Source organism: Puma concolor, chromosome E2, assembly GCF_028749965.1.
Source record: "Puma concolor isolate L17-30 chromosome E2, mPumCon1.1.hap2, whole genome shotgun sequence".
Classification (NCBI taxonomy): Eukaryota; Metazoa; Chordata; class Mammalia; order Carnivora; family Felidae; genus Puma; species Puma concolor.
Genome location: NC_141681.1, coordinates 62,335,172 through 62,363,163, shown reverse-complemented (window position 1 = coordinate 62,363,163; position 27,992 = coordinate 62,335,172). Strand labels below are relative to the sequence as shown.

The 27,992-nt window shown below is 45.3% G+C and overlaps 1 long non-coding RNA gene and 1 pseudogene across 3 annotated transcripts; both read left to right on the top strand.

The window, feature by feature from the left end:
• Positions 1-6: 6 nt before the first annotated feature.
• LOC147573914 (uncharacterized) lies at positions 7-8,522 on the top strand. 2 transcript variants are annotated; one of them, XR_015244499.1, is made up of 4 exons: positions 7-376; positions 4,711-6,897; positions 7,013-7,156; positions 7,586-8,522. It is a non-coding gene; the product is annotated as an uncharacterized LOC147573914 (long non-coding RNA). The 2 variants fall into 2 exon arrangements; XR_015244500.1 differs by lacking the exon at positions 4,711-6,897 and having other exon boundaries at positions 7,586-8,519.
• A 1,649-nt stretch (positions 8,523-10,171) lies between these two features.
• LOC147573913 (uncharacterized) lies at positions 10,172-24,878 on the top strand (annotated as a pseudogene). Its single transcript, XR_015244576.1, has 5 exons — positions 10,172-10,229; positions 10,624-10,723; positions 11,183-11,235; positions 11,538-11,633; positions 21,010-24,878. The product of XR_015244576.1 is annotated as an uncharacterized LOC147573913 (transcript).
• Positions 24,879-27,992: the final 3,114 nt, after the last annotated feature.

The window sequence follows — 27,992 nt, the reverse complement described above, 5'->3', positions numbered from 1 at the left end:
GGGCCGGACGGGCCGCGGCGGACTCACCGCGCGCGGGCTCCGCTCCGGCCAGGGCCGCTCCGTCATGGCGGCGCCTCGGCTTGCGAGCGAGCCCTGCCGCCGCCGCGCGGACTACAACTCCCAGAACCCCGCGCGCCGCGGGCGACCGCCATTGGCTCGGAGGGGCGCACAGAATCGTCCCCGAGCGTCACGCGCCACGGGCCCCCTGGCGGGGAAGGAGGGGTCGTAACGCACGAGACTTCGCCGACCAATCGGAAGCCGCCCGGAATAGGTCCTTCGCCCCCACGGTGCCCCAGAGTTACCCTGGAGGGATTCGGTCGCCACGGCAACGGGGCACGCCGCGGCGCAGCTACGTGAGGATGGTGCGGGGTGACTGGTAAGAGAATGGGGAGGGCTGCCCGAGCGCTCTCCTTTTGCTATGCGCTTGCCAAACGAAAGGCAGAAATTCTATTTAAACAACGTGGTTTCTTGTTTGTTTACTATAAGAGTGTCTCACATTTCGTATGTTAAAAATATTTTTAAATATAAGTCTGTGTTAATATAATATGTCCCAGAATAGGATTGCCAGATTTAGCATATCAATAACACAGGAGGCACAGAATTGCAGATAACAGCGATTTTTAAAAAAGTATTAATGTGTTTCACATTTAGTGTATCTTTTAAAAATTATAAAATATATGTAGATTAGTAGAAGTAATTTTCAGTGTAGCTATGTCCCACAGTAGACTTGCCACATGTAGTAAATAAAAATACAGGATGCCCACCTAAATTTGAATTCCAGGTAAACAATAAGTACTTTTTTAGTGTAACTATTACCTATATTTATTATATTTTTAAAACTTTTTAATATAAATATATTTAGTATAACTTGTTTAATATATGTATATGTCCTAGTAGGGTTGCCAAATTTCTCATATAAAAATATAGGACAACTCCTAGTAAAATCTGAATTTCAGGTGAATTTTTTTTAGTATAAATATGTTCCAATAGTATAGTTGGGATATAAATAATAATAAATACTATGTTAATTACGAATAGCATATCTTATTATTAATTATCCGAATGGTATATTCGGGACATATTTAAACAAATTCTAATACCAAATAGTCTTTTAAATACTAATGATATATTTTAGTATAAGCACATCCCAATAGTATGTTTAGAATATACTAAAAAGTTATTATTTGAAATTCAGGTTGGGAGAAAGATAATGATTCAAGAGGGTTTCACAGCTCTGGGACTGGGCTCAGGGTGGCTATAGCGACTGCTGAGGTGGAGTAGCAGGAGGACGTGAGTGGGATTGGGGACCTAACAAAGGAGATGGGGACCCCACTTCCCGAAGCCTAGGACCGAATGCCATTTATCTGTTGGACAGCAGCGCCTACCAGGTGCTATTCTGGGCCCGGACAGGGTGTGAGGGGGACACATCAGTGAGCAAGACTGATGTGGCTTTGTTCTCCAAGAGCCCACAGTTTACATACCAGTAAACAGAGAAAGCAGATGCTTGCTGGAAGTGTAAGTGCCTTAGAGAAAATAAAAGGAGGCACAGAAATATAAAGTCTCAGCAGGGGCAAGAGGGGCTACTTACCTGGGTGGTCAGAGCTGCACCTCTCTCTCATCTCCTGCTGGCTGCTGGTCCCTGGAGTGTTGAATTCAAGCAGGTGCTTACTGCATGCAGAAGCCACAGATGGAAAAATAAAATCCAAGTGCTGAGGGTTTATTATTTCCTTCTTGTAAATTATACACTCATAGTGACCTGAGTTCCCTGACTCATTTTCTTGGAAGGTGAAATTGGCCTGATCTTTTGGCCTTATTTATGTGTTTATAACTCTGCAAGACACCTCAGGAAATTGCCCTGGAGAGAGCATTGACTTTGTTTCTAGAGTCAGGGTGAAAGACCCTGTCATCATTAGGCAACTTGAATGCTAGATCCACGGGGGAGGCAGTCTGGTGCCAGACCAAGGCTTCCAAACAATTTGTAAGCAACAGAAACTTTTGTTCCAAATGACACTGAGGTGAATCTCAATTTAAAAGTAAGTCTGCTGGAAGCCGAACCATTGTGATCTCCATGGGCTAGAAGAGGAGAGATGGGAAGCTGCTTCGTAGTTTGGCGATGTGACCCTGAGCAGACTTGCTGCTCCAGTGTTTTTGAATGTGGTCTTGGAAAGTTTGGTCCTTCCCTCCTGGAGAGCAGTGGTCTGCAGATCTCAAGGAAGGTAGATTCATTCTGCTACAGACCGAGGGACTTAGGTCAACAGGTAAGGGGTGCATAAGCTTGAAGCAAGTTAACCCTTAAGACCAGGTGCAGTGCCATTACAAGATGACCGTGTCCCAGGCTCTGTTAAATACAGTGACTGCCCCCTACCGCTAGCCCAGGACTGAGGGTGTCCATGGGATGTGGTGGAACTCGGGTGGGTGGGTCCCCCAGCTGTGTCCTGGCTCACGTACACCCGAGAAGCAGCCTGTGCCCGAGTCCCCGCTCCATGCTTCCTTGTCCTCACCCCTTGCCTCCCTGCCCAGGTCAGTTACTTACCCACCCCTGCCAGCCTTGGCAACAAGACCTGAGTTCCCGTCCTTCCTTCGGACCCTGGCCAGACGTCTCACGTGCTTCCTGGACCCAGCCGGCTGTCCGCTTCGGGTGGCACTGGGTGAACATCTTGGCCCAAGATGAGGACCGTGGGAAGCAGGGCGGCTCTCTGGCCAGCTGGGGCTAAGCCAGACCAGCACCTGTGCTGAGCCCCCTCCAACATCACTCTCAGTGGGCACTAGAGAAGACAGAAGCCATCCTCCGGTAGACAGAGTGCCAAACACCCACGGACATAATAGCCCTCCTGAGCAACCTAGGTCTCTGGTACCATGAAAGTCTTGCTAGGCCTAGCGATTGGGGCAGGTTGTGGTCAGCCACATGCACCCGCACCCCAAGGCCCTGGCCACCCCCAGAGAATGCCAGCCCCTGCCCCTCCGCTCATAGTTTACTGCAGCCTGCCGCCCAGGGTGGTTCTGGATAAGGTACCATACAACCTGCCTTCCCAGGTCCTGGCCTGCTAGTCATCTCCCACTCACACTACAGGCTCAGGAGCAGGTCAGGTGGGTCAGGTGGTCCTGGTCACCTTGGTGTCTCCCTGTCCCTGCAGGGCTTGCTGGAGCTGGTGGCCCGGGGAAGGTCCAGGGGTGGTCTGAGTCGGGCCCCACATACCCCACACCATGCCAGACCAGGCAACCCCAGGAGTATTGCAAACCTTACAGGGTTTTCTGGGCCGAGGGGCCCAGAGTTGGTCCAGGAGAGGTCTGAGTCAAGACCCGGACACCCCAACGCTGCAGGCCTATGTCAGGCCTGACATCTCCCAGACCCTGCAGGGATGCTGGGCCAAGTGGCTGGGGCAGATCCAGGTCAGGCCCCACAACCCAGCACATGCCTGCTCTGGATACCCATGGCATCTCCCAAACCCAGCTGGGCTTGCTGGATCCGAGGGCCTAAGGCAGGTCAGGGTCAGGCACCACAACCCAGCACCACGCTGGCCATGGCCACCACCGGATCATGCAGGGCTGGGTGGACCCAGAGGCTGGGGACTGGTCCAGGTGAGGTCCCCCACACCAGCACTAGGCCGGGCCTTAGCACCCTGGTGTCTTCTGGGACCCGCAAGACTGGTTGGGCCCAGAAAATGGGGGTGGGTCCAGGTCGGCCCCACAACACAGCACCACACTGGCCCTGGCCCTCCAGTTTCTCCTGGACACGGCAGGGCTTGCTGGAGCTTAAAGCCCAGGGCAGCTCTGGGTCAGGCCCCACATACCCAGAACCATACTGGTTTTGGCCACTGTGGGCATCTTTCAGAACCTGCACGCTGGCTGGGCCTGGAGGATGGATACAGGTTTGGTTCAGGCCCCACAAGCCAGCACCACGCTGGCCCTGGCCCTCCCGGGTTTTCTGGACCCTGCAGGGCTTGTTGGAGCTTACGGACTGAGGTAAGTCCGGGTCAGGCCCCACACACCCAGCACCACGCTGGCCCGGGCCCTCAGACATCTCCTGGAGCCTTCAGGGCTGGCTGGGTGTGAAAGCGCAGGGCTGGTCTGGGTGAGGACCTAAATGTCCTGCACCTGCAGGCCCTAATCAGGCCTGGAGTCTCCCGGAACCTGCAGGTCTACCAGGCGCCTGAGGCCAGGGGTAGGTCTAGGTCAGGTCCAACAAGCCAGCACCATGCCGGTCCTGGCCCTCCAGTGTCTCCCAAACCTGCATGGCTTGCCTAAGTCCATGGCCCGGGGCAGGTCTGGGGCAGGCCCTACAACCAAGCACCATGCCAGCCCTGACCACCCGCAGTGTCCTCTGGACCCTGCAGGGCTTGCGGGAGCTTATGAACTGAGATAAGTCCAGGTCAGGCCCCACACACCCAGCACCACATCTGCCCTGGGCTGTCTGGGTCTCGAGGCTCGGGGCTGGTCTATCTAAGGTCCCACACCCATATATATAAGGCCCCACCAGCCAGGCCTGGTGTATCCCAGAATGTGCAGGGCTTTGGTGCCCCATGGCCCAGGACAGGTCCAGCTGAGGCTTCGCACACCAGTACCCCACACTGGCCCTGGCCATGCCCAGAGTCTCTGGGCACCTCCCAGACCCTGCAGGGCTTGCTGGGCCCAGTGGCCCAGGGCAGGTCGGGGCAGCTGCAGTTGCTTGGCCCATCCTGAGCATCCCTGCATCTTCTGCTTGCCCTGCAGGCCTCCTGCTTCCACAGCGCAGCAGCCAAGCCCTGGTGTCCCTGAGTTCTCCGTTCGCCTGCACCCCACCTGTACCCTGGAAGGCAAGTTCGTGGAGCAGTCTGGGATGCCACCTTAGGGCATGTGGGGGCTTGCAGGAGCCAGGGCCAGTGGAGAACAGCAGGGTGGTGGGGTAGTGGGGTTCTGCTCAGGGAACAGGAGTCTGAGGGGCCGGGAGCACCCTTTCTGGGAAGCGAGTAGCAGGGACATTGCCCCTGCCTTGAAGGGCACAGGGATGGGATGCGGTACTTACAGCTTTGGAAGGTGACAGAGAATGTGTAGAAGACTCGGGGAGGGGCTGGTGGCAGGAGGCTGCTCGCTCTGCTCGAGCCGGGAAGGCAGGACAGAGACAGGGCTCTTCAGCCAGGATGGGCAAGAGCAGTCACACAGCCGGGGTAGAGGAGGCATGGGAGACCCGCTCAGAGGGATCAGGATCGCAAGCTGGCAGACACCAGGCTGTGTAGGCCCAGTGGGGTTTGGACTCTACTGGGGGTAGTGGGGAAGCTGAGGAAGGGAGTGCAGGGCCAGACAGAGTTCCTGATGCCACAGCTGCCCGATGACTTTTGTCGGTCCCTTCCTCATTTTTTTTTTTTTAGGTTTGTTTATTTATTTTGAGAGAGAGAGAGAGAGCATGCGGGAGGGGCAGAGAGAGAAGGAGAGAGAGAATCCCAAGCTGGCTCTGCACTGTCAGCACAGAGACTGGTGAGGGATGCGAACTCACAACCATGAGATCATGACCAAGCCAAAATCAAGAGTCAGACGCTAACCAACTGAGCCACGCAGGCGCCCCAGTCCTTTCCTCTCTTAAAAAAAATATCAAAAATCATATTTTACTACTGCCTTGCTATCTAGGCAAACATAAATCCAGGTTCCATTCATTATTACCTATTCATTATAACTTTATCGATGTTTTAATTAATTTGTTTATGTTTATTCATTTTGAGAGAGAGAGAGAGAGAGAGAGAGGGAGGGGCAGAGAGAGAGAGAGGGGGAGACACAGAATCTGAAACAGGCTCCAGGCTCTGAATTGTCAGCACAGACCCCAATGCAAGGCTGCAGCCCACGAAACTGAGATCATGACCTGAGCTGAAGTCAGATGCTTAACCAACTGAGCCATCCACGCACCCCTCGATTTTTTCCTTCTGATTTTACAAGTGGGTAAAATTCAAATATTTTCATGGGTCTTGTGAATAAGTTGGCCCTGCCTGGAGTGTCACCTGCTCATCACGGGGTCATTGGCTTGTGACATTTAGGACAGACCCCCAGGGACGGGCCCTGCCCTATCTATGACATCATTCTTCCTTCCTCTAGCTTCTGTGTCCTCTCAGGAAGGTGCATTTAAAGATCACCAATGGGGCAGAGATTATCTTTGATGCTAATGGAGACAGAGTTACAGGATTTGACATTTTCCAAGGGCATAAAACTATAAAAGGCCTGTTCTACTCTGTCCACGTAGATGTATGTGACCCACAAACCTCCTCAGGGGGTGGAATGATGGTCCAGTTGATGGAGGAGGGACTCCGGGTGAGTTGTACACAGATCACCTCAGTCCTGGCAAACTAAAGCCAGTGAGGAACTCAGAGGCCAGTGGTCCAAGTGGCTGTCTGATGTAGAATGTGGGGGGGGGGGGGTCTAAATTGGGCCAGTTGTAACTCATCTATGTTTTTTGGCCATAACCAGACACTTCCGTGAGGGGAGAAGAGGCATTTACTTATCATCCAAAATGAAAATATTGGAGCCACCAATGTCGAATTAGAGTTTGCATCAGGGATTTACCCTAGAGTAATTTTTAAAGATTTTAAAATGTTTATTTATTTTTGAGAGAGAGAAAAACATGCAAGCCAGGGAGGGGCAGAAAGAGGGGAACAGAGGATCCTAGATGAGGAGCCTGATGCTGGGCTTGAACTCCCGAACCATGAGACCATGACCCGAGCTGAAGTCAGACACTCAACCAACTGAGCCACCCAGGCGCCCTTACCCTAGAGTATTTTTCTTGTCTGTACTCAGGGACCTGCTTGGCGAAGAAGTGGGGAATTTACTGGGAAGATGGAAAAACACTCCACCTCACACATTCCCATAGAGCATCTGGGAGGCGCGGCGGGACAGGTGTCCTTGTTTTGTTTATTAACAGTCAGTTGCCAGCTTTGGGTAGGTATGTCCAGGTGTCCTCTGTGGCTTACAGAGACACCCTGGCCCCCTGGTGCCAGCATTGGGTGTGTGACTCCTTCCATTGCAACCCCCTTCTTCCATTGATGGCCTTCAGGTTTTCCAATTGAGAGTCAGACGCCCATCCTTGGACCACATTCAGAGGGTTCTCTTGAAGTCCTTTTCAACTGGCCTGACAGGAAAGAACATGGTGCTCCCCTTTGGGGATTGGGGACCCAACACCCCAACACTTCCCTCAAAGGTATTCTCACCCCCAGCCTCCTTCCCCATGACTCTTGCCCTCAGGTGGCAGGTGGGCTCAGGGAGTCAGACCATCCCTTTGCAAGTCCTGAGCAGATCCACTGGCTGTCCAAGGGAAGGCTGTGGAGGGGGGAGATCAGTACCTGTGTCCTTCATGCCCCAGAGGCTGGAATGGCACCATTGCACACAGTGTTCCCAGGCTCGCCACCATCAGACCCACCTGAAGGTTTATTTCATTTGCTGCGTCTGTGGGTGCCTCTCCAGTCTGACTTCGGTATAACTATGGTGTTTTTCTGCTGAAAGGAGCCTTGCCTTCTTGTGTGGGAAGGACACTGGAATGCTCCCCTGGGATGTTCCCACAGGAACCCAGCCCCCTGCCCCTGGACTGGTCACTGACAGCACCTTCTGCTCATCCTTCCTCTGCTTGCAGCCTGAGTTCCAGGATCCAGCCAGATCCACCAGCAGGGAGATCATCACGATGTACCCTTTAAATACCTCACAAATTTGTCAGTTATACATCAGCAAAGTTAGAAGAAAGAAGAAGAAATGAATGAATCAGTACATGGAATATGTGGAATGCTCATGGGATCCTCCCTCCCTGTAGCTGGCCTCCTTACCATCACATGGCAGGCAGGACTCTATGTCTCCCACAGACATGAAGAAATGTCTTCTGTGTCCCAAGGAGCAGTACCCAAGCCAGGCCAGAGTCCACTGCCTGCCCAGGATGGACACCTTCCTGGTCTTTGATGAGCCCCTGGGGTTGATGCTGACCTCAGTGATGCTCACGTTGGCCAGCCTGACCATGTTATTCCTAGTGGTGTCCCTGAGGCATCGGGACATGCCTATGATCTGGGCCAACGACAGGGCTCTCAGCTGCATGCTTCTCACCTCCCTAACTCTGCCCCTCTGCCCCTTGCTCTTCCTCAGCCGTCCCACCCCTGCCACCTTCCTTCTCCACCAGACAACCTTTGCTGTCATGTTCACCATGGCCATTTCTCCATCTTGGCCAGACTGTGGTCCTGACCTTCAGAGTCACCAGGCCTGGCAACAGGGCTTCAGTTATACTGTGCCTCCACCCGGGTTGTCCTCATCACCTGATGATGCGAGTATTTCTCTGTGGGGTCCGGCTGGGCAGCTTCCTACCGTTCCCTGACAGGGACAGCCTCAGAGTCCAGCCACGTTGCCAGGGGGCACTGTGCTGACAGCTCAGAGCCTGGAGCCTGCTTCGGATCTGTGTCTCCCATTCCCTCTGCCCCTCCCCCCCTCTCAAAAATAAATAAACATTAAAAAAAAAGATGCTGGACATATGGATAGTCATTGACTATTCTCTTTGTAGGTATTGTTGAAAATCTTCACAAATGAAAAGGTTTGAGGGGCGCCTGGCTGGCTCAGTCAGAAAAGCATGTAATTCTTGATCTTGGGGTCATGTGTTCAAGTCCCACATTAGCTGTAGAGTTTACTTTAAACAAACAAACTTAAAAAAATAAAAATAAAGTTTGAAAAAGGCCCATGATACAATAACAACAACAACAATATTAAAGGTGGTAACATGTTGGTGAGGAAGTTAAAATCCACATCCACTATTGGTGGATATGTGAAATGGTGCAGCTACTTTGGAAAACAGTCTTGCATTTCTCCAGGAAGTTAAATGTAGAATGACCATATGACCTGCTAAATTCCACTCTTAGATAGATAGACAAGGGAAGTGAAAATATATGTCCAGGTGAAAACTTGTGCACAAATGTTAAGAGCAACGATAAAGTGGAGACAACTCGAATTTCCTTCAACTGATGAATGGATAAACAAAATGTGCCATATCTATGCAGTGGAATGTTATTTGGCCATAAAAGGAATGAACTACTGAAAGTACAACATGGATGAGCTTTGAAATGTCCAAAATAGGGAAATTCATAGAGACAGATAGTGGTTGCTAGGGCTGGGCTAAAAAGGCTAAAAAGGGCAGTGTTTCTTTTTGGGGTGAAGATATAGTCTAACATCAGTTTTGATGGTTGCACAAATATGTGGATATACTGAAAACCACTGAATTCTACACTGCAAATGGTGAATTTTATCATTTGTGAATGAAAGCTCAATAAAGTTGTTACCCAAAAACAAAAAAAGAGAATACATTACAAAATGTGGCCCTTCATTATATCCTGATCTTTAAAAAAAATATCAAATTATTTTAAAAAGTGGAGGGGTGTTTGTGTGGCTCAGTTGCTTAAGTGTCTGACTTCAGCTCCGGTCATGAAGCCTGCTCTGGATTCTGTGTCTCCCTCTCTCTCTCTGCCCCTCTCCCACTCGTGCTCTCTCGCTCTCTCAAAAATAAACACTTTTTTTTAAGTGGAGATAATTTTAAGTTGTAATGCTTAATATTCAGTAGACCTTTTTAGAAAGGTAAACCTTTTTTGAAAGTTTTTTTTAATGTTTATTTTTGAGAGAGTGAGTGAGACAGCGCCGGTGGGTGGGGGGGAGAGGCAGAGAGAGACAAGGAGACGGAGCACCAGAAGCAGGCACTGCGCTGACAGCAGAGAGGCTGATGTGAGGCTGGACTCACCAACCATGACATCATGACTTGAGCCGAAGTCAGAGGCTTAACTGAGCCACCCGGCCGCCCCCCAAATTATTTTTTTTTTCTAAAAAATTGATAATGGAATTACGGTTATGTTAGAAAATTGTCCTTGTTTTTGCAATTACATATTGTAGTTAAAATAGGATACCAAAACACTGGGATTCCTTTTCAAATGACACAGAATGGCAGAGTGGCTGGGGTTAGTGGGTGGGGACTACCCCTGGGTTGATGGTCACTGAGGCCACATAATGGTTGTCTGCTTTTCTGTATGTCCAAAATTCTCCATAAAGTAGAGGTTTTGAAAATTCCTTAAAGAACCAGCAAGAATTGAATAGAGAACGTGGGTTTGTGAATCGGTCCTGTGCGGAAAATTGGCTGCTATGTGAAAAGTATGTGGAAAACATCTTCCACCAAGCACTAGGCCGGGACTCAGAGCTCCTCGAGATGCCCACATTTGGAGTGCAAGAAATGCTCACCTCAACCTCACACGCACCCGAGGGAGGTGAGGGCAGCTGTACAAAGGAAGGTGACTCAGGGCTATGTCTGCACCTGCCTTCCTAAACCCAGGTTTCGCTCTCAGAATTTTGACAATTCCGGTTGTCGGTATAGGAGAGTTTCTCCACATCTTAGTTCTCCAAACGGAGAACAAAACGACCCACTCAAAGTTTTCTAATGTTGCGCTACTGTCAAGAAAATATAAACGTTGTGAAAATCTCGATTATGACACCAGAGGGATTTAGCGGAGACCACACATCACATTGGATGGAGGAATGAGAGATGCCTGCCTTCACCCGATGAACAGAAACATCGAGACATGGACATAACATTGGAATGCGTGTCTCTGTCTCACACAAAAAGCACATCGAAACACTGATTTTGACTTCGTGCCTACGTAGGTGTGTTCGTGAAGCCTGCACCCTCGACAGCTGGTGCTGAGATCGAGCTGCTGCGGTGCCTCCCGAACTCGCGCCGCCGCAGGGCCTTCTGGGAGGTGTAGTACGAGACCCTGGGTGTCCACCACTGCCACCTGGTGGGCGAAGCTGGAGTACCTACAATTCCCTATAACTTAGAACTCTTCCCGAGGCTTCCCAGACTCTCAGGAGCCGCCGACTGCGCGCTTCTGGAGATCAGGAGCCTGGACAACGGTAGCTTCTGGAAATTATAGTGAGAGAAACCCGTTTCACTGCAGCCGAGGCCTGGCCCGTGAGCCTGGACCACAAGTCCAGGGAGGGCCCGATCCGCAGCCCAGGCCCGGTCGTGCACGTCCATTGGGTGGATACTGCACCGCCGCGCCTTCTGGGAAACGTAGTCTGACTCTCTGGGCTCTCGGTTGTACTGACTGCTGGACAGAGCTGGGCTCCGGCCGTAAGACTACAACTCCCAGAATGCACATGCGGCGGCGTTCCGACGCTCCGGAGTCCTCGGCCTCAGCGCGGGGCTTTCTTGTCCTGCTAGTTCCACTTTGCGCCCTACGCCGCCGTCGGGCGGTGAGGCTGCGGTGGGCGCTGGTACCCGGTGTGCTCCGCTGTGTGTGGCCGTCCCGGGCGGTCTGGTCAGAGCCCCAGTCCCGGTCTGGCTCCAGGTCTACGGACGGGCCGTCTCGGCGTGTCCGCCTGGACTCCTTCCCGCCACAGGGGGGCGGTGCCGGCTCGTCCGCTTCGGGGCTCCTGATCTCTGGGTCGTGAGTGCAAGCCTCACCTTAGGCATAGAACTTGCTTAAAATAATAAAATAAAATGTTCTTACAAGTAAAATTTATATTAAAAAAAAAAAACAAACAAAACCTCACAGCTTGATCACTCATTTGGACAGGACCTTGGACCCCAAAGCCAGATACCGTTGCCCACCTAGAATTCAGAATAGAGCCACGGATGATGGACAGAGGGCTCTCCCAAGATTCCTGCCTAGGTAAGATGGTGAAAGGATCTTTGCAGTCAGTTTTTATTTATACGTTTCTTCATATCTTCCTTTTCTAGTGGTTTTCATTACCTGTGGTATTTCCATAACTCCATCTGGATTATTTTCCTGTTGTTTGAAGAGCCCCCTTCATCATTTCCTTCAGAGTGACAAAATTCTCTCACTTTGTGTTTGCTTGAAAATGCCTTTGTTTCATTTATTTCATTTTGGAAAGATACTTTAGGCAGAGAATTTTTAGCTTGTCAGGATTTTTTTTCCCCCTCAGAACTTTAAAGACACCATGCGGTTGTCTGATTGTCTTCCGGACCCCATGATTTCTGTTGAGAAGTCAACCTCCATTTTATTGTTACTTTGATGACAATGGGTATTTTTTATTTTTATTTTTTTGCTAATGATACCTTTAGAATGCACAAATCTTAAATATACAATTGGAGAATTTTGATAAATGTATGCTTATATGTAATTCTCACCCAAATGGAGCTTGAGGACATTTTCATTACCTCACAGAGTTCCTTTGTTACCTCTTTCCACTTAAGAAAGGCAAACGCTGTTGAGATTTTTTTTCTAACATAGGTTCTTTTTGCCTTTTCTAGAACTTCATATAAAGAGAATCATACGTTATTACTTTTGTGTAAGGCTTATCCTCAGATTTTTGAGATTCATACATGATATATGCATTATTATTTCATTCCTTTTTTACTATTTAGGATATTTTATTTTTTAAGTTTATTTATTTATTTTGAGAGAGAGGAAAGTAAGCAAGCAGGGGAGGGGCAGAGAGAGAGAGAGAATCCCAAGCAGGCTGTGTGCTCTGAGTATGGAGCCTGATGTGGGGCTCGGACCCACAAACTGTGAGATCATGGCCTGAGCCAAAATCAAGAGTTGGACATTTAACTGACTAAGCCACTCAGGCGCCCCACAGGTATTTTGCTTTTTGAACGAATTGTAATTCTCTTGATATCCATTGATATCGATTCTCTTGATAATGAACATTTGGATTGTCTCTAGGGCTATTATGAATAATGCTGCTGTGAACATTCTTGTGTAGTGCTTATAGCAGACCTATGTTTTCATTTCTCTTGGGTTAATCTAGGAGTGGAATTGTTGGGTGATAGATTAGCAAGGTTTGATTTTATTATTTTTTTCTCTTATTGTTAGGTTTGTATTTGTTAACATCCTAAGAAAGCTTTATGCCAAGATTACAAAGATACTTTCCTGTTTTCTTCTGGTACTTTTATACTTTTTGCTTTTACATTAAGACCTATGATCCATCTTGGGATGCCTGGGTGGCTCAGTCGGTTAAGTGTCTGACTTCGGCTCAGGTCATGATCTCACGGTTTATGGGTTCCAGCCCCGCATCGGGCTCTGTGCTGACAGCTCGGAGCCTGGAGTCTGCTTCCAATTCTGTGTCTCCTTTTCTCTCTGCCCCTCCCCCACTTGTGCTCTGTTTCTCTCTATCAAAAATAAATAAATGTAAAAAAATATATACATAGAAGACCTATGATCCATCTTGAGTTAATTTTTATGTAAGTGTGAGGTAGTAGACAAGGCACTCATTATGGTTATGTAGTTCCAGCACCATTTAAAGAAAAAAATTTCCTTCATGTTATTGTACTGTAGCCTTTGTTGAAAATCAACTGAATGTGTATGTATGGGTCTCTTTCTCTGCTCTCTTCTCTTCCATTGATCCATTGTTCCTGCTCTGTGCCAGCATCGTACATCTTAATTATCGTACTTCACAGTGAATCTTGAAATGAGGTGGTGACCACCATCCTCTAACTTTATTGTTTGTAATTGTCTTGGCTATTCAGGTCTTTGGCACTTTCATATAAATTTTATTTTAATTATTATTTTTTCTTTTTTCATATAAATTTTAGAATCAGTTTGTCAGTTGGAAATTGTCAAGCTTTTTCATTTCACAACATTTCTACTTGCCTTACATCCATAGATCATTTTGGAAGAATTTATGTCTAACATGTTGAGCCTTCTAATTCTGTGATCATGGTGTATTTATTTGGGTACTTCTCTCAGTAATATTTTGCACTTGTTAAGTATATGGGTCATGCACATCTTTTATTAAATTTATTCCTAGAAACTTAATATTTTTCATGCTGTTGTAAATATATCTAATTTTATTTTCTAAATGTTGCTAGTATATACAAGTATAATTTATACTTTTTTAATGTTTATTTATTTATTTTGAGAGAGAACGGGGGAGGGGCAGACAGGGAGAGAGAAAATCTCAGGCAGGCTCTGTGCTAACAGCACAGATGCAGGGCGTGATCTCACGGTGAGATCATGACCTGAGCGATATTAAGAGTCAGACGCCTAACCAACTGAGCTACCCAGGTGCCCTAGTGTAATTTATTCTTTAATTGACATTCTATCCTGTGTGAAATTGCTAAAATCACTAAGTTAATTTATCTGTCAGTTTCCTTGGATGTCTTACATAATCATGTCATCTTCAAGTAAAGATTTATTTCTTCCTTTTCAGACTTTATGCTTTTTCTTTTCTATTAAGTTTATTTATTTTGAGAGAGAGTGATGGGGGGGGGGGGAGAGAGAATCCCAAGCAGGCTCCGTGCTGTCAGTGCAGAGCCCAGTGTAATTAACATACAGTGAGAAGTGCTGTTCCTAAGAGTACAGTTCAATAAAGTTTTGCAAATGTATATTTGTGTGACCCGTATTCCAGTCCACACATAGAATATTTCCATCTCCCCATACATTTCCTTATGTCTTTTATCACTTAGGACTCCCCCAGTGTGGCAACCATTCTTCTGGTACCTGTCACCAGATAATCTGGTAGATTATCCGGTACAATATTAAATAAAAGTAATGAGAATGGCCATCCTGCCTTGCTCCTGATATTAGGGGATAGCATTCAGTATTTCACCATTAATTATGATCTGATGCCCTTTATCAAATTGAGAAAGTTCTATTCCTGGTTTACTGAGTTTTTATCATGAATGGGTGTAATCAAATGCTCCATGTACATCTGTTGACATGATTGAATTTTTTCTCTCATCCATTGATTTCTGGTTTCTGTTATTGCCTTCCTTTGTCTTGGTTTAATTTGCATTCCCTTTTTCTGACTTTTTGGGTCAGAAGCTTAGGTTGTTAATTTTAATGCTTTCTTCTTTTTTTTTTAAAAAAAATTATTTATTTATTTTGAGAGAGAGAGGGAGAACACAAGTGGGGGAGGGACTGAGAGGGAGAGAGAGAATGCCAAGCAGGCTCTGTGTTGTCAGTGCAGAGCCTGATGTGAGACTCAAACTCACGAACCGTGAGATCATGACCTGAGCCAAAATCAAGAGGTGGATGCCTAACCAGCTGAGCCACCCTGGCACCCCAATGCTTTCTTCCTTTCCAATGTTTGCATTTATAGTTACACATTTCCCTTTAAGCCTTATCTTAACTGCATTCTGCACATTTTCACATGTTTCATTTCCATTATTGTTCAGTTCATTGTTATTTTTGTTTTCCAAATGTTTTGATCTGAATGGTAATGAAAATACAACATATGAAACTGATTTCTTCTTTGATTTGTGAAGTACATTGTTTAATTTCCAAGTATGAGGGGATTTCTGTTATTGATGTCTAGATTATTTCCATTGTGGTTCAAGAACATATTCTGCATGAGTTCAGTCCTTTTAAATTTATTGAGAATGTTTTTATGATACAACGTGTAGTCTGTTTTGGTGAATGCATATTCTGCTACTGTTGGGCGTGGTGTCTGATAAAGTTGCACACACTTTGTTCCTATGGACTGTCGTGTCTGCTTGTTCTTTTTTTTTTCTTAAATTTTTTTTTTCAACGTTTTTTTATTTATTTTTGGGACAGAGAGAGACAGAGCATGAACAGGGGAGGGGCAGAGAGAGAGGGAGACACAGAATCGGAAACAGGCTCCAGGCTCTGAGCCATCAGCCCAGAGCCCGACGCGGGGCTCGAACTCACGGACCGCGAGATCGTGACCTGGCTGAAGTCCGACGCTTAACCGACTGCGCCACCCAGGCGCCCCTTGTTCTTTCAACTGCTCAGAGAAGAGTGTTAAATCTCCAACTGTGACTGTATTTGTTAATATATATGTTAATGTTTCTTAATCAATTTTTTTTCATGTGTTTTAATGCTGTGTTACTGAGTTTAATGACATGTTAGATTATTGTGTGTTCCTGGTTCCTATTCTACATACCGTCTCATCACTGTGAAATGCCCTTCTTTTCCTCTGGTAATACTTCTTGTTTTGAAATCCACTAGTTGATTTTAATGTAGCCAAATAGCTTTCTTATACTGCAGTCAATATACAGCTTTATATGGCTTTTTCTGTACCTTTACTTTCAGGTTATCTGTTGAAATGTTAAAGTGGGTTTCTTGGAAACAGCATTTAATTTGGTCTTGTTTGTAACCCACTTCAGCAAGCTTATTCTTTTTTTTTTTAATTTTTTTTTAACGTTTATTTATTATTGAAAGACAGAGTCAGAGCGTGAGCAGGGGAGGGGCAGAGGGAGAGGGAGACACAGAATCTGAAACAGGCTCCAGGCTCTGTCAGCACAGAGCCCGACGCGGGGCTCGAACTCACAAACTGTGAGATCATGACCTGAGCTGAAGTTGGACGCTCAACCGACTGAGCCACCCAGGCGCCCCCAGCAAGCTTATTCTTTAAGACTGTTCAGTAAATTTGTATTTAGTGTATAATTACTGATATGCTTGGGTTTTATATTCCGCTTCATCTGGTCTTTGTTCCTTTGTTTTCCCATTCAGGCTTCTTTTGCCTTAATTTGGTATTATTTGCTATTCCATTTTGTCTCCTTGTTTTTTCCTTTTTAGCATTATGTCTTTTTAATCTTAATCTTAAGTCTTATTTGCCTTATGGTTAAAATACACATCTTTAATGTATCATATACTATCTGGAATTAATATTATGCCACTCAGTGTACAGTGTAACAACTCACATTAATATAATCACAATTTTCTCTGTTGTCGTATATTTTGCTTCCACATATTATATAAACCCCACTGAGCATCGTTGTTATTCTTGTTTTATACAGTCAACAGCCTTTTAAAGGAATTTAAAGTAATTTTGTGCAATATTTTTTCCCAATTAATTCGTTTTTGGGTTGCTTTTAATTCCTTTCTACAGATTCAGGCTTCTACCTCTGATTATTTCTGTTCAGTTTAAAGAACACGCTGTACCCGGAGGGAGCTTTCACATAAAGTCTGTCATCACGTTAAAGTCTTGGCTCCTCCTGGACTGTCCTCTTCTGCCACTCTGGCCTGGATGAGCCTCCCACTTGTGTTTCAGTTCTCTCTGAAAGGCAGGTGCATTTCACCAGCTGGTCTTTGGAGAGCAGACCTCTTTACAGGGAAAAATGAATGACATCGGAGAGCATTGATGGTTTGGTTCTTACATCTCCAGGTATGGCACTTAAAACCAGACTGTCTCTGCCTTTCACTCTTTTTGGTAAGCCACTAATACGTGTACAATAAAAAGTTAGATTTTATAAGTGGGAATTTAATTTTCATGTATATCTTTCCCCCAGGGACTGCCATTTAGCATGGTTTTACTAGCTATATTTTTAACATTGAAGTATGTAATGACGTGCCGGGAAGTTTGATGTCAGATGTTAAACTCAAGATGTTCTCTACAGATTGTTGCTCTTGAACAGTGAACATCCAGGATGGTACCTTTGATCAGTCTAGATAAACTCTCTGCTGTTACCTCTTCAAATATTTCCTCTGCTGTGATCTCTCCTGCAACTCCGGCTACACATTAGTCTGTCAGGCGTGTTCTGTTTTTATTTTATTTTATTTTATTTTATTTTATTTTATTTTATTTTATTTTATTATTTTTTTTTTATTTTTTTTTCAACGTTTATTTATTTTTGGGACAGAGAGAGACAGAGCATGAATGGGGGAGGGGCAGAGAGAGAGGGAGACACAGAATCGGAAACAGGCTCCAGGCTCTGAGCCATCAGCCCAGAGCCCGACGCGGGGCTCGAACTCACGGACCGTGAGATCGTGACCTGGCTGAAGTCGGATGCTTAACCAACTCCGCCACCCAGGCACCCCTATTTTATTTTATTTTATTTTATTTTATTTTATTTTATTTTATTTTATTTATTAAGTTTGAGAGCAAGTGAGAGAGAGCAGGGGAGATGGGCAGAAGGAGAGAGAATCTTTTTTTAAAATGTTTATTTTTGAGAGAGCACCCAAGTGGAGGAGGGGTAGAGAGAGAGAAGACACAGAAATCTGAAGCAGGCTCCAGGCTCTGAGCAGTCAGCACAGAGCCCAACATGGGGCTCAAACTCACGAACCATGAGATCATTACCTGGGCCAAAGTCAGACACTTAACTGACTGAGCCACCCACATGCTAAGAGAGAGAGAGAGTCAGTCAGTCTTAGGTAGGCTCCGTGGTCAGTGTGGAGCCCAAGGTAGGGCTTGATCCCGTGGCCCTGGTGGCCTGACCTGAGTCGAAATCAAGAGTCAGATGCTCATCCAGCTGAGCCACCCAGGTGCCCCAGGTGTTCTATTTTTAAATTCTTTTTTCTCCCTTTGTATCATCATAAAATTTCCAATAACCTGCCTTTCAATTCACAGATTCTTTCTTTTGCTGTGTCCAGTTTGTTAAGTCCATTAATGGTTTATTTCAGATGCTATATTTTTATTTAGTTCCAGAATAGAATTTTCATTTGGTTCTTTTTTCAGGTTTTCCATGAAATTCTGTGTTATGTTTATAATAGATTGTTGTTGTTGTTTTCCCCAGTCAGTGTGAGGGAAACTTTATTGAGGCCTCAGGGCCATGGGGCTCAGGCAGGAAGCCACATTGCAGGCAAAGGAAGAGCAGGTGGAGGGGCTTTATTGACCTTCTGGGGGTGCGGGTGGTGGTTGTGGTTGCACGTCTGGCGGGAGCACAACGCTCGCTGTGCTTGTATTTCCGGGAGAGCTGGTAGAGGGAGGGCTGGGTAATGCCATCTCCAGGCCAAGCGCCAAGTGCAGGACTCTTACTGGATATTGTATCTGAGAGAGTGCAGCCATCCTTCAGCTGTTTGCCTCTGAGTACAGACGCTGCTGCTCGGGTGGGATGCCTTCATTGTCTTGGCTTCAACATTCTCAACGGTGTCACTGGGCTTGACCTCAAGGGTGATGGTCTTGATTTTCAGGGTCTCCACAGAGATTTGCATCTGTGCATCTGCTGCTCAGCCACCGAGTTGAAGAGAAAGAACTAAAACCATTATTTTTAAATCTTTTCCTACTACTTCTAATGTTTGGTATGTCTGCTTCTATTGACTTTTCTATGGACTTTTTTCTTTTCTTTTAAAACTTTTTTTAATGTTTATTTATTTTTGAGACAGAGACAGAGCATGAGTAGGGGACGGGCAGAGAGAGAGAGGGAGACACAGAATCCAAAGCAGGTTCCAGGCTCTGAGCTGTCAACGCAGGGCTTGAACTCACAAACCAGGAGATCATGACCTGAGCTGAAGTGGAATGCTTAACCAACTGAGCCACCCAGGTGCCCCTCTATTGACTTTTTTCTTGATTATGAGTCACATTTTCCTGATTCTTTACATGTATAGTCAATTTTTGTGTCCTAGGTGCTGCAGACAGTGCATTGGAGAGACTATGGATTGTTGCCTTCTAGCAAGAGTATCGGTTTTGTTCTGGTGGGCAGTTAAATTACTTCAAATCATGCTAATCCTGATGAGGTTTGGTTTAAGGATTTATCGACGGAGTGTAACTTTGGCTTTGCTTTAGTACTTGGATGTAGTCCTTATCCTTAGGGCCTGGTGTTCCCTTCTAAGATGTAGCTTTCTCAGGTCTCCCCTGAACGCCTAGGGTGCTTACTGGGTCACGGCTGCAATGCCCACCAACACCGGGTAACTTCTGGAGCCTCTGCTCAGCCCCCAGCAGCTGTTCTGTGGCAGGCGTTAGCCTTCTGTGCATTTGCAGTTGAAGTCCAGTCAAGGGCTCCAGGAGAAACCCTTTGCACATTTCTGGACCCCTCTTTGGTCTGTGTGACGTAGCAAAACCCTCCTCACATTCAATTCTATAGCCTTTTCCCCATCGTCAGAAACATAAGGCCCACCCACCTGATGGGAGTCAGGCTGCTGGGGAGCATGATTGAGTACCCTGTCTGACCACCTCACAGACATGTCACAGGCATCCCCAGTGCTCCAGGTGTGTCCCCTCTGCCTGGTGTGCTGACCACTCTTTTTGTTTATCTGCCTGCCTGTGGAGTCCTCTTGTCCTCTGTGTACATTTTGGGCACTAGTCACAGTGTGAACAGGACAGACAAGGTCCCCATCACTGTGGAGACCAAAGCCTCTAGCGTATGGTGTCTGGGGAGGGACAGACAAGAAAGAACAAAAAGAACAAGGTGATGTTGACTAGTGTGAAGCAGTGGTGCGAGGCAAATAAAACAGGACAGTGAGCTGGAAGGTGAGGAGCCCATGTGGGCTGGGAGGTTGGGAAGGGTCTCTCAGAGGAAGTGACCTGGGAGTTGAGAGCCGAATGATGAGGAGGGAAGGGTTGCTGACACCTAAGACTTTGGAGACCAAAGGAAGGCCTTCAAGGAGAGAGGAACTGCGTGTTAATGATGGACATGGTCATGCCCAGGGAGAATGAAAGGAACCCAGAATGAGTAGGAACGAGGATAACTGAGGCAGTCTGACCCACTTCTGGGTGCGTTGGACAGCTTGTGCAAAAGAGGTATTCTCTTGGTGTCGTGAAACTGCTTTGTTTGGAAGATTCATTTGGTATCAATTACAAGCAGAAGGGATGTTAAGTGGGGAGATGGATCAGAATTCCAAGAGGTCCAAGCATTAACGGAGGGTGGCTGTCCCAAACATCTTGTCTTTATGAATGGCTGCCTGTTCCATGGCCTGTCCCCTAATGGCATCCCCTCTGCCTGTTGTGCTACTCACTCTTTTCATTGGTCAGTCTTCCTGGGGGTTCTTTTTGTTCTGTTTATACCTTTTATGGTTTCTCTTCTCAAAGTTTAGTTCGTGTTTTATTTTTATTTACAAAAGTTTTTTTTAATGTTTATTTTTGAGAGAGAGAGAGAGAGAGAGAGAGAGGGAGAGAGACAGAATGAGAGTGAGGGAGAGGCAGAGAGAGGAGACACAGAATCTGTATCAGGCTCCAGGCTCTGAGCTGTCAGCACAAAGCCCGATTTGGGGCTTGAACCCACAAACTGCGAGATCATTACCTGAGCCGAAGTCATATGCTTAACTGACTGAGCCACCCAGGTGCCCCATAGTTGGTATTTTAAAGCATCTACCCTTGCTGTGCACATCCTGTTGCTTTTATCTTGACATTCTCACTCTAGCAGTTTTCTTCCAAGCACTCAAATTGTTTTTAATTTTCTTCCAGAGTAGAAAAAGAGACCTAAAAGCCAAGAGTCACCACCAACAGAGGCCTTTTCTGGTAAAGAGTTACCAAGCAGCAGAGTGAACCTGACAAGATCCACAGTGGGTGATTGCTGGCCTTCTACCCGAGCAGACAGTCGGGAGTCTAGGGATGAGCCAGAGAAGCAGAAGATGCATGACGGCAGCTTGGGGTCAATGGAACGTGAACAAGGGCAAGTAGTGACCCAGGATGGGGACTGGGGAAATGCTGAAGTTGTGGAAAAATGCAGCTTCAATTCAGACTTTATTTCTGCACAGAAATTTCTTGTCAAAGAATATTTCCGTCAAATTGACTCAGTTCAAAGCTTCCAGCATGATTTTGTTTTAAAAAATTGTCAGGAAAATCTTGGTAGTGAAGAAAGCTTATAAAGGCAATCCACGTGGAAAAGCCTTAGGAAATCTGTATAAATTGAGCATGGTAAATATACCAACCAGAGCATATACCTTTCTACACATGAGATTATTAATGTAGGAAATAAACCCTATGGCTTTAAAGAAAGTGGAGATTTTTTTACCCATAGCTCATGCTTCTCTCACTTCATGAGAACTCATACTAAGGAGAAACCCTATGAATATAATGCATGTGGGAAAGCCTTTAAGAAAATTTCATCTCTTTCTTACCATCTGAGAAATCACAATAGAGAGGAAGCCTATGAATGTAATGAATGTGGGAAGTCTTTCTGGAAGAGCCTTCACCTCATTTTGCACCAGAGAACTCACACTGGTGAGAAACCTCATGAATGTAATAAATGTGAAAAGTCTTTTAGCCATAATTCTTACCATAATGTACACCAGAGAATTTGTACTGGAGAGAAACCCTATAAATGTGATGAATGTGGAATATCCTTCAGTGGAAGGTCTAATCTTAATGTGCATAAGAGAACACATACTGGAGAAAAACCCTATAAATGTGATGAATGTGGAAAAGCCTTCAGTCACAGCTCTCACCTTAAAGTTCACAAGAGAATCTATACTGGTGAGAAACCATATAAATGTAATGAATGTGGGAAAAACTTTCAGTTTTCATTTATCCTTCACTCAGTGTAAGAGAACACACACTGGAAAGAAACCATATAAATGTCATCAGTGTGTGAGAGCTTTCAGTCAAGGTTCTAACTTTATTGGGCACTAAAGAACTCATGCCAGAGGAAAAACACTACATATTTCATTTTAATATATAAAAATTGTACACATACATTTATTATTTAAAAAAAAATTTTTTAATGTTTATTTTTGAGAGAGAGACAGAGCATGAGAGGGGGATGGGCAGAGAGAGAGGGAGACACAGAATCCGACCAGGCTCTAGGCTCTGAGCTGTCAGCACAGAGCCTGACATGGGGCTTGGACTCACAGACCATGAGATCATTACCTGAGCTGAAGTTGGATGCTTAACCAACTGAGCCACCCAGGTGCCCCCCCAAAATTGTACACATACGTTTAAATTTTGTGTCATTCCCAGAGAAGGGCTGAACCTGGGTGGCATTTGATACCTTGGAAAATTTTTCATTAGTGAGATCAAAGCTCTCTTCAATAATACTAATTAATATGATCACCCAGTGTGGGAAGGACTGTAGCTCAGAAGTCAAAATAGGTTGATGATATTTGACTGAATGACTGAATAGACTGTTCCAAAGAGTCAGAATGCTATTATTTGCTTCCTTGCTCCCCCAGAGCTACAAGATTGGGCTGCCTCTAATGTGTTTCAGGAAGTCATTATAAACTAATTATGGACAGTGTGTAGAAACATAGAAAATTCCTATAATACAGTTCACCCTTGAATGACACAGTTGTGAACTGTGCAGGTCCACTTATAGATGGGTTTTTTTCAACAAATACAGTACAGTATTGTAAATGTATTTCTTCCTTATGATTTTTTTCTCTAGCTTACTTTATTGTAAGAATACAATATATAATACATATGACACATAAAATAAGTGCTAACTGACAGACCGTTTATATTATTGATAGGGTTTCCAGTCAATAGTAGGCTATTAGTATAGTTTTGGGAGTCAAAGTTATATGTGGAATTTCAGCTGTGCAGGGAGTTAGCATGACAATCTCCCACATTGTTCAAGGGTCAGCTGCAGTGAAATGTGCTGAATTCTTGTGACTGTGTTGCCCTATATGTGCATTTGGATAAGGGCTTAGAAGGAAACAGAAATGAACATAGCTGATTAATGCGTCTTGGGATATTGTGTGGCTTCCTTTTATGTTCAAAACTGCCACAATTTTACAATAAGTAAAAAGACAAAGAGGAGGGGCGCCTGGGTGGCTCAGTCGGTTAAGCGTCCGACTTCGGCTCAGGTCATGATCTCGCGGTCCGTGAGTTCGAGCCCCACGTTGGGCTCTGTGCTGACAGCTCAGAGCCTGGAGCCTGTTTCAGATTCTGTGTCTCCCTCTCTCTCTGGCCCTCCCCCGTTCATGCTCTCTCTCTGTCTCAAAAATAAATAAACGTTAAAAAAAAAGGACAAAGAGGAGAAAGAAGCTCAAATGTCAGTCTGAATCACACAGAAATGGGTGTACGAAGGTAGCAAAACCAAGAGGAAATGTAAATAAATTTAGCAGTCAACACAAGACGTTAGAAAAAGAAATTCTTTTTTTTTTTTTTAAGTTTATTTATTTATCTTGAGAGAGAGAGTGCACAGGAGCAGTGGAGGGGCAGAGAGAGAGGAAGAGAGAGGAAGAGAGAGTCATCCAAAGCAGGGTCCGCTCAGCATGGAGCCCAACATGGGGCTTGATCCCATAACAGCCACATCATGACCTGAGCCAATACCAAGAGTTGGATGCCTAACTGACTGAGCTACCCAGGTGCCCCAAGAAATTATCTCTAATCAAAGTAGAAGGAAGAATCTAGTAAAGATAAAAGCAGAAAATACATGGTAAAAGGCAACTCTAAGAAAAACAAACTGGATAAATTCCAAACTGATATGATCAAGAAAAATGACACACAGGGACGCCTTGGGGGCTCAGTCGGTTGAGCGTCCGACTTTGACTCAGGTCATGATCTCATGGTTCGTGGGTTCTAGTTCTGTGTCGGGCTCTGTGCTGACAGCTTGGAGCCTGGAGTCTGCTTTGGATTCTGTGTCTCCCTCTCTCTCTGCCCCTCCCCCGCTTGAGCTCTGATTTTCAAAAATAAACAAACATTAAAAAAAAATTTAAACAAAAAAATGACACAGATTTACAACACTGGGAATGAAAAGAGAAATACATAAAGAAAATAATATCAAAAAATTGTACATTTTTCTGTTAATATACTTAAAAGATTAGATGAAAAAGACAGTTTTCTAGGAAAATATAATCCTGTCAAGTACAATATTGACTGAAGAACACACTAAACCTAAATAGACTAAACATTTTAGATTAAACTGCAAAAAAATTCTCATTTACCCATACACATAAAATTCTAAGCCTAAACTGTTTATCAGTGAATTATTTCTACCCTTCAAGAGGTAGAAAACTCTTTGATACACAACTGTTCCAGAATATGTAGAAAGCTGAACATTTATCTTTCTTGTGACATCAGTTGTCAAAGCCCAAAGAAAGAACCGTGAAAGGCCAATATCTCTCAGGACTATTAATGCAACAGTTCCAGATCAGATCCTGCCAGTAAAGATAGTAGAGCGAATACACGTGAATTTAGAAACATTCACTCCAGGAATTAGGGTGTTGACTATTAGGAAATACATAACTAGAATACCCCATTGTAGTCAAGCAATGGAGAAAACTAGTCATCTCAATGATTAATGAGAAGTTGATAAAATTTAATATTTAAAGATTATTTAAGGAAAAAAAAACCTGGTAACAGGAAAAAAATATTTTTATCAAATGATAACAGTTTTATAATTTTTTTTTTCAACGTTTATTTATTTTTGGGACAGAGAGAGACAGAGCATGAACAGGGGAGGGGCAGAGAGAGAGGGAGACACAGAATCGGAAACAGGCTCCAGGCTCTGAGCCATCAGCCCAGAGCCCGACGCGGGGCTCGAACTCACGGACCGCGAGATCGTGACCTGGCTGAAGTTGGACGCTTAACCGACTGCGCCACCCAGGCGCCCCAAATGATACCAGTTTTAAATAGTGACACTAGCATGGAGGTTGGCAAACTATGGCCCACAGGCCAAATCTCGCCCATGTGTTTTTGTAAATCATTTTATTGGAACATAGCCACACCTGCCAATGTCCATATTGTCTACGGCTGCTTTAACAACTAAGGTGGAACTGAGTAGTTGTGAAAGAGATTGCATAGTCTGAAAAGGCAAAATATTTACTAGAAAAGCCTTTGCCAATCCCAGATCTAGAGCCATCTCCAGTCTATTCAGGGAGGACCAAGGCACGTTTGCTCACAAGTCCTCATGTACGAACAGGAAGTTGACAAAAGGAGTACAAATGGACAAGAAATACATGAAGAAGTATATGAGTTCATCACTCATCAAAGAGATGCAAATAAAAATGATGGAAATCAATATTTGGGCAGCTGTTAGGAGGTAGGCAGTATCCCAGGCATGCAGTCTACATTACCTCATTTAATACAAAGATCCTGGAGAGGCAAGTTCTATTATTTCCATTTTATAGATGCAGAAAACACAGTCCAGAGAAGCCAATTGGCAGGTAACGATTGGCAACAATCTTAAAAGGCCATGTTGGGAATGGCAAAAATAGCAAACAGTGTTGCCTGCCTGGCTCAGTCAGTAGAGCATGGGACTTTTGACCTGGGGGTTGTGAGTTGAAGCCCTACGTTGTGGGTAAAGTTTACTTAAGAAAAAAAAAAAAGAAAGAAGGGGTGGCTGCATGGCTCAGTCAGTTGAGCGTCCGGCTCTTGATTTCAGCTCAGGGCACGATCTCATGGTCTCGAGATCAAGCCCTACATCAGGCTCAGTGCTGACAGTGTGGAGCCTGTTTGAGATTCTCACTCTCCCTCTCTCTCTACCCCTCCCCACTCTCTCAGTCACTCTTGCTGTCTCAAAATAAGTAAACATTAAAAAAAAAAAAAAAGAGGGGCGCCTGGGTGGCTCAGTCAATTAAGCAGCTTACTTTGGTTCAGGTAATGACCTCATGGTTCATGGGTTGGAGCCCCGTGTGGGGCTCTGTGCTGACAGTTCAGGAGTGTGGAGTCTGCTTCAGATTCTCCTCTGAGAGTGTCTCCTCTCTCTCTGCCCCTCTCCTGCTCACACTCTGTCTCTCCCCAAAATAAATAAGTGTTAAAACATTTAAAAAAAGAAAACTTAGAAAATAGTAGGGAAGGATTCTATTCAGCACTCATGGATGGTTATATAGGTGCACTGTCTTTGTAGGGTAGTTAGGTTGGAAATGTCCAAATGTAAAGTAAAGTACGTTCATGGGTTGATTCCTCAATCTCCCCTTTGCAATTTACCCATGGAAATAACTGGCCAGCTATGAAAATGTGGGTGTAGGTTCTTTGTTACAGCATGGTGTGTACTAGCAAAATATCAAATGTTCTCCAATAGGAGGAAGTTTAATTATGGTGCAAAAATTAAACGGCATATTGTTGTGTGACAAAATTAGGTTCATTACAACACGGATGATCCCAACTGTATGACATTGTAAACCTTTCCCATGGGAGCTCTGTGGAAAAATGTCACCCACATGTTAACAGTTTGTTATCTGTGGGTGGTGGGATTTTAAGCAATATTTTCTCTTTGTCTTTTCCTAAAGGAGTTTAATTTGTTTACAATAAATGTGTATAATTGGAATTTAAAAGAAAGTTATTTTCATCTAGGAATAGTGTTAAAATAATGAAATCCAAAATTTTCATTGTTCCATGTTACTGGGTGGGAAATAGAATACAGATCATTCATGTGTGTGTAGCCAGAGATACGGTCATTGCTATTAGAGTGGGAGATTGACCTGATAATATACAGGAATGAGTATGTGTGTATGTGAGAGATACAGAGAGATTAACATTTTTTTAAATGGGGGCGCCTGGGTAGCTCAGTTGGTTAAGCATGTGACTTTGGCTCAGGTCATGATCTCGCGGTTTGTGAGTTTGAGCCTTGTGTTAGGCTCTGTGCTGACAGCTCAGAGCCTGGAGCCTGCTTCACATTCTGTGTCTCCTTCTCTATGCCCCTCCCCTGCTCACCCTCTGTCTGTCTCTCTCTTTCAAAAATAAACAGTAAAAAAAATTTTTTTAATGTATCCACAAAGTAACACACCTGCTTCTTAAAAGCTAGCTGTATGGGCCTCAGCAGCCTGGCCAGAATGCAAATGCCCATCTTGCGACCCTGGTGGACCAAGGTTGGCTCTCCACACCATAGACGTAAGCATGGTGAGTTGGTGTGTCCTTCATTTGTGAGAAGTAAAAACGTCTCCATCATTGGATGTTCAGGACATAAAAATAACTGACAAAACCAGGATGCAGCTAATATGAATTCAAAACAACCAAACAATCAAGGAAAAAGTACAGCCTTTATAGAAGCCCCCCAAATCCACAACTTAACTTAACCAAGTCTCTGAATAAAATTTCCATTCCAGTAAGATATTGACCCTTGATGCCTATACATGATGTTCATAAATATCTACCTGGATAATCTGGCTCACCACTCAGTCCATCCACGCGTCCTGGGATATCCAACTGCAAACACATCTGACAGCCCAATTGTTCTTACCTCCACTGCCATCTGCCTAGGCCACACTGCCATCTTCTCTTTGGAACCAGTGCAGCGGCTTCTCACTGGTCTCCCCATGTCCACTCTTCACTCCTGTGGTCCTTTGTACCCACAAGCAGCCACAGTGAACTTTTCAGAGTACAAACAGGATCACTGTGTTCCTCCTGAGACTTAGGGCCATTTGAAGACTGCAGAGTTCCCAGAACAAGTCATTTCCCAACCTATATGTCCGTGTCTGCCTGCCTTCCTGTTCCCCTGCCACAACACTGCTTGGGTTCCACTGGTCCTGCTCAGTTTCCTTGCACATGCTGATGTACTCCGTGAA